Source organism: Muntiacus reevesi, chromosome 9 (assembly GCF_963930625.1).
Source record: "Muntiacus reevesi chromosome 9, mMunRee1.1, whole genome shotgun sequence".
Taxonomy (NCBI): Eukaryota; Metazoa; Chordata; class Mammalia; order Artiodactyla; family Cervidae; genus Muntiacus; species Muntiacus reevesi.
In genome coordinates, this window is record NC_089257.1 from 71,813,314 (window position 1) to 71,819,732 (window position 6,419).

Consider the following 6,419-nt stretch of genomic DNA (forward strand, 5'->3'; position numbering starts at 1 on the left):
AAAAGGCAGTAAGGTCACAGACTCAGGATAAACAATTTCTGACACAGAAATGCAAGTCATGTGTGTGACTGCTTCTCTGATGACTGGTGATGCACAATGACAGTTATGCATTATTGCTGGCCTGACACATCTTCTCCTGCAGCTATGAATGCATCACTATACCTGAGAGGACTTCCACAATCCATCTGTTCTCCAAATTTGCTGAGGACAAAGAACCCTCTGCTGCCATGGGAGCGTTTGATAAGGACACAGTTTGAAAGCTCAGCAAATAAGCAAATAATCGTCATTTTCTCTCTTACAAAGAGTGGAAACAAAACTTAGTGTGCAGGGTTGGATGCTTGCTGGGCTAAGGAAACCACACTGTGATGAGTTCGTCCCTGTCCCCACCTCATAAAGTGCCATGTGGATTGTGGGATGAGAATCAGTGATGAATCTCTGGTTTGGCACCCGGGGGTAGAGAAGGAGCCAGCTATGTCTGACTTCAATGAGTGTAGTGATCAGGAACCCTGCTCCGGCCTGAGCTTCTTGGGTAACTACTGGAGCATTTAGGATTGGGGAAGAAGTAGAATGGAGATGGGGCAGAAACCTACATGATAATTCATAGTGACTGCAAAGGCTTAAATCCTTCAAATAATGTGAACTACAATTTCCTAAGGATGCTCTACCAAAAGGCAAAAAGTAAAAATTTCCCACAGTAATAGTTTATTATTCTCCTTCTCCCTAAAATCATCACCCTTCCTTCAATCTCCACTGTGGCCACAGGGGAAGACTTTGGAGCCTGGCTCTTGATCTTTCCTGGGTTGGCCAAAGTTATGTGAAAGAGCCTTTTATTAGAACCAAAGTAATTAGAGTCTGTCAGGGCTGGTGCACTGGGAAGACCCAGAGGGATGGGATGGGGAGGGAGGTGAGAGGGGGAATCAGGATGGGGAACACATGTAAATCCATGGCTGATTCATGTCAATGTATGGCAAAAACCACTACAATATTATAAAGTAATTAGCCTCCAACTAATAAAAATAAATGAGAAAAAAAAAAAAAAAAGTGTCCCTGTCCTGGCACTCATTAATTCATTATAAACACATAAACACATTTAGAAGAATAAGCTTTTCAGAGAAGAAGTTTCCAGGAGAACAGAAATCATAAAGAAGGGCATGAAAACAGATGAATTAAAATGGTGGAAGCTGTAGGAAAATAAGGACCCAGAGGAAGGGTCCTTTGGAGGGAAGGCAGACAGATCAGAAAGTGGAATTCAAATGCAGACTCCTTCCCAGGGAGCATCAGGAGGGCTCTGCTCTCTGAAGCAGGGGAGACCCTGCTAATCAGGAAAGTTGAGAAAGGCAAAGCTGAAAGTTTACCAAATGCAGACTCAACTGGATATAAGTCTGACCTTGGTCGCTTGAGTTCACTACCTCAGGCACAAGGAGATCGGCCAGGGAATGTAAAAGAACAGGGCAATCAGAGGTGAGAGAATTTTCATCTCATCTCCTCTAATTACTAGCTATGTGGGCTAGAAAGGCTGAGCCTCTTTCCTTGTCTGATCAGGAGTTTCCTCATTATGCTCTCTCTGTCTTCTCCACTGATCACAAGACTTCAGTGGCAGCGCACAGGAAAGCATTTTTGGTAAACTATAAGAAGATGTATGAGAAAGGCATCAGCATTAATAGCATTAGCCACTATTTCTGTGAAAAGACAACTCAAATGTAGGATGATGGGTCAACAGATTAATCTTCCTATACTCTATTGAAAGCAAAATCTGACACCTAATTTGAGATTACTTTTTTCTTTCCTTAATGGAAAGAAAGGAGAAATGTGGAGGATGGTTCTTTTGGAAGATTTGCCTGCACTCTTAACTAATTTCAGACCTCAGCTTCAAAAGCAGTGAGTTGTTTCATTTAATCAGCAAGAAGGCATATCCCACAAAAGTCAGCTCCCTGAAGGGGAAGCTGCTCAAACACCGTTTCCATGGTTGCCGCTGTAACAATATTTTTTACTGAACTAAGCATTGCTAATTTTAGCCACAGATTATCTGGAAAGAAAGGAAGAAATAGATGAAAGGCAATTTTTACCTGAGCCACACTGAGCCTCTGAGAACCTTTACTGAGAAAGAGATGCTGCTAGAAAAAGCAACTACAATAACTCCAAAGCCTTGGGGACATTTGTCAGCTGCTCTCCATCAGTCCCTGGAAGAAGGAAGGAGGTACCATTTTTCTAATTTAGGAAGAAACTGAAACTCACTGGTGAAATGACTTTATTCAAATTATCACAGCTTGTATAAGAAAGCAGAATATCACCTCAGCGACCTTAATTCCCAGCCTGGCCTCTGGTCCCAGCTCCTTCTGTTAATGGTATGATATCTGCTTAGAGAGCTAAGCTATTTTGGATGCTGGTTTCAGTAAGCTGTCTCATGAAGAGATTCTCCTAACCACTTCCCCCCCCAAAAAATCTGCATTAAATGAACTGGAGGTAATGTCTGCAACAGGCCACCTTGATTTTGAATGAGACATTAAGGTAAACAATAGCTATAGATAGACTCTGTCCCATTCATAAAGAGTCAGAGATTGCTTGAATAAGTGACTTAACATAGCTACAAAGGAGTCATAGAAAGGCAGATACACTCCTTACGATTTTAGCTGCTGCATCCTCCACAGGCAACAAGCCCTCAGGCAACAATAATTTTTCAAACTGCATTTGGAGATGTCCAGATATCAGAGTGGGGTGCAAAAATAGTCCCTGCATGATCTCTAAATGAGGAGGAATGGGGCTTAGACAGCCACATCAGGCCCCAGTGGGTGTTGTCTAGTTTCTTTAGCAGAAAGTGAAAGCAAACATGTAGGGATTGCTGTTATGGCCTAGTAGAAGTCCTGATGGGTTTTCAGGCCCAGGTCCCCCAGGCTCACTCCCTTGGGGTTGGTGGTTGCAACTCTCAGGGTGAGATGTAGTCAAGGAAGGACTTAGGCAAATTTCAGGATATTCTCTTTTCTCTTCCTTCATTGAATCCTTCCTTCAGACCCTCATTCATACTAAGGAATAGAAAACTAATAAAAGTAGTATTAACATGCAGGGAATTTTTCTTATGAATCTAAGCCAGAAGCTAAAGAGAACTATTGGTGAACGCAGCACCATGCGAGAAAAAAAAAAAAAAGAAAACTTTGTGAAAACTCTTCTAAGACACAGACTGACTTCTGTAGCAGGAAACCTGGCAGACTATTGGGAGAGATGGAAAAAGAGAGACTGTCAGAAGCTGCCCTCTCCCTGGGATCTCTCATGATCCAGGGAAATTCTGATCTGAGATTCCTAAGGAATTCCACAAGATCACCCCAGAGTTGAATTAGATTCCATAAAGCAAGGCTGGAGAATATTCAAATGTAATGTCTAGGCTGGCCTTGTCCCTGAATGCATTTATTCCCCCAATTTTTTTCTTGTTCCAGGGTGTCATGTAATGCCACAGATGGGGATCAGATATCCAGCTCAGAGTCTGGTAGAGTCCAGGGAAAAATTCTTCCTGGAGGAAACAATTTCTGAGTAGAGGCTTAAAGAATTAAATTGTTGATTCTTTAACAGGTTAATTTGGGGGGAAAGGAAAGAGATAACATTCCAGGAAAAAGGACTATCAAAAACTAGGGTATGGGTGTTTTATTTATTTTATGCTTAAATACTATTTCAATATAAAAAAGAATGAAATCTTGCCATTTGTGAGGATGAAACTTGAGGGCATAATGCTAAGTGAAATAAGTCAGAAAGAGATAGCACATATTCTCACTTACATGTGGAATTAGAATTATAAAAGCAAGCTCATAGATACAGAGAAGAGATTGTCAGTTGCCTAAGGTGGGGAGGTGAAGTATGGGGTGGGATAGGGGTGAGTAAAATGGCAAATGATGTCAAAAGGTACAAATGTTCAGTTATAAAATAAGTCATGAGGAGGTAATGTATAGCATGGTGACCATGGTGAACAATATTGTATTGAATATTCGAAAGTTTCTAACAGAGTAGATCTTAAAAGCCCTCATCACACACACATCAACTGTTTGTAAACTATAGAAAGTGAAAGTGAAAGTTGCTCAGTTGCGTCCGACTCTTTGTGACCCAAGGACTATGCAGTCCGTGAGATTCTCCAGGCCAGAATATTAGAGTGGGTAGCCTTTTTCTTCTCCAGAAGCTCTTCCCAACCAAGGAATGGAACCTAGGTCTCCTGATATTGCAGGCGGATTCTTTACCAGCTGAGCCATCAGGGAAGCCCTTTTAAACTGTATGCAGTGTTGAATGTTAATTAGACTTATTGTGGTTATCATTTTGAAATATATAAAAATATTCTATCACTACTTTGTATACATGGAAATAATATAATGCTATATTTCAATTAAACCTCAATTAAGAAAAAACAAATACAAAAACAACTACGGTTTGGGAAACAGTGTGGGAGGGAGCCTTAAAGGTTTCTTCAAGGCCTCCAAGCCTGAAGTATAGCTGGCTCATATGGAATGTGGTGTGCCCTGCAGAGGAACTAGGATAATGTCTATAGGAAGCAGGAGCTACTGGGAATTGTAAGCAAAAGGATATCATGATAGTTTTAACGTGATAGCTAACATGATAGCTACAGAGAAAACTGTAGCTGTGGCATAGAGAACAAATTTGAGGGAGCAAATCTGGGAGCAAGTCACTGTCATAGACACCTTCTTTTCATGTTTCATTGGTTCCTTTACTGTCTTTTTATTGTTTAGCTTTTGTTGTATTAACACATACAATTTTTAAATAAAATGGAAAAATGATTATTATAAAATGTTGCTAAGTTAAAAAGTAGGATAAAAAATTTGAGGTACAGTTTGATCTCAACCATGTACATACACAAATAAAAATTATTGGAAGGTGCTTTTCTGCTCATGGAGGCAGCCAGGAAAGCATTGTTGAAGTCTTTCGCCCTTATCCACTGCTGTCGTGTCTAAGTCAGAGTTTCCCAAAGAGCCTGAACAGTTGTGGAAGCTCTTCATCGGAGGATTGAGCTTTGAAACAACTGGTGAGAGTTTGAGGAGTCATTTTGAGGAATGGAGAATACTCACAGACTGTGAGGTAATGAGGGATCCAAACACCAAGTGCTCCAGAGGCTTCGGGTTTTTCACATACGCCGCGGTGGAGCAGGTGAATACAGCCATGAATGCAAAGCCACACAAGGTGGACGGAAGAGTTGTGGAACCAAAGAGGCCTGTCTCAAGAGAAGATTCCCAAAGACCTGGTGCCCACTTAACTGTGAAAAAGATTTTTATTGGTGGCATTAAAGAAGACATGAAGAACATCACCTGAGAGATTATTTTGAAGAGTATAGGAAAATTGAAGTGATTGAAATCATGATTGACTTAGGCTGTGGCAAAACGAGAGCCTTTGCTTTTAAAACCTTTGCTTTTAAAACCTCCATATACAAGACTGTTATTCAGAAAATACCACACTGTGAATGGCCACAACTGTGAAGTGAGAAAAGCCCTGTCTAAGCAAGAGATGGCTAGTGCTTCATCCAGCCAGAGAGGTTGAAGTGGTTCTGGAAACTTTGATGGCGGTCGTGGAGGCGTTTTCGGTGGGAATGACAACTTTGGTCGTGGAGGAAACTTAAGTGGTCGAGATGGCTTTGGTGGCAGCCATGGTGGTGGCGGATATGGTGGTAGTGGGGGTGGTTATGATGAATTTGGTAATGATGGGAACAAGTTTGGAGGTGGCGGAAGCTACAATGATTTTGGCAATTATAGCAATCAGTCTTCCAATTTTGGACCCATGAAAGGAGAGAACTTTGGAGGCAGAAGTTCTGGCCCCTACGGTGGTGAAGGCCAATACTTTGCCAAACCACAAAACCAAAGTGGTTATGATGGTTCCAGCAGCAGCAGTAGTTATGGAAGTGGCTGAAGGTTTTAATTACTGCTAGGAAAGAAAGCTTAGCAGGAGAGGAGGGTCAGAGAAGTCACAGGGAAGCTACAGGTTACAACAGATTTGTGAACTCAGCCAACAGTGGTAGCAGGACCTAGCTGCTACAAAGAAGACATGTTTTAGACAACACTCATGTGTTTGGGCAAAAACTCGAGGGCTGTACTTGTGACTAATTTTATAACAGGTTATTTTAGTTTCTGTTCTGTGGAAAGTGTAAAGCATTCCAACAAAAGGTTTTAATGTCGGGTTTTTTTTTTTTTTTTTTGCACCCATGCTGTTGATTATTAAATGTAATAGTCTGATCATGATGCTGAATAAATGTCTTTATTTTTTTTAAGTGTGCTGTATAAAATTAGTCTACTCTGAAACCATTTTGGTAAACTACCCCAACAGTGTAATGTTAGAATTCCTTCAGGGTGATGCCAAGTTCCATTTGAAGTTTATTTACAACCAGCTTTGGTGGAGAAGCTATTGTCTTCAGAACATTTGTGTAGCTGAACTGACAGTTA

General features: G+C 41.1%; 1 pseudogene; it reads left to right on the forward strand.

Annotated features, from left to right (window-relative positions):
* The first annotated feature begins 414 nt into the window (after positions 1 to 414).
* On the forward strand, positions 415 to 5,898 carry LOC136175965 (heterogeneous nuclear ribonucleoprotein A1-like; annotated as a pseudogene).
* The last annotated feature ends 521 nt before the right edge of the window (positions 5,899 to 6,419 follow it).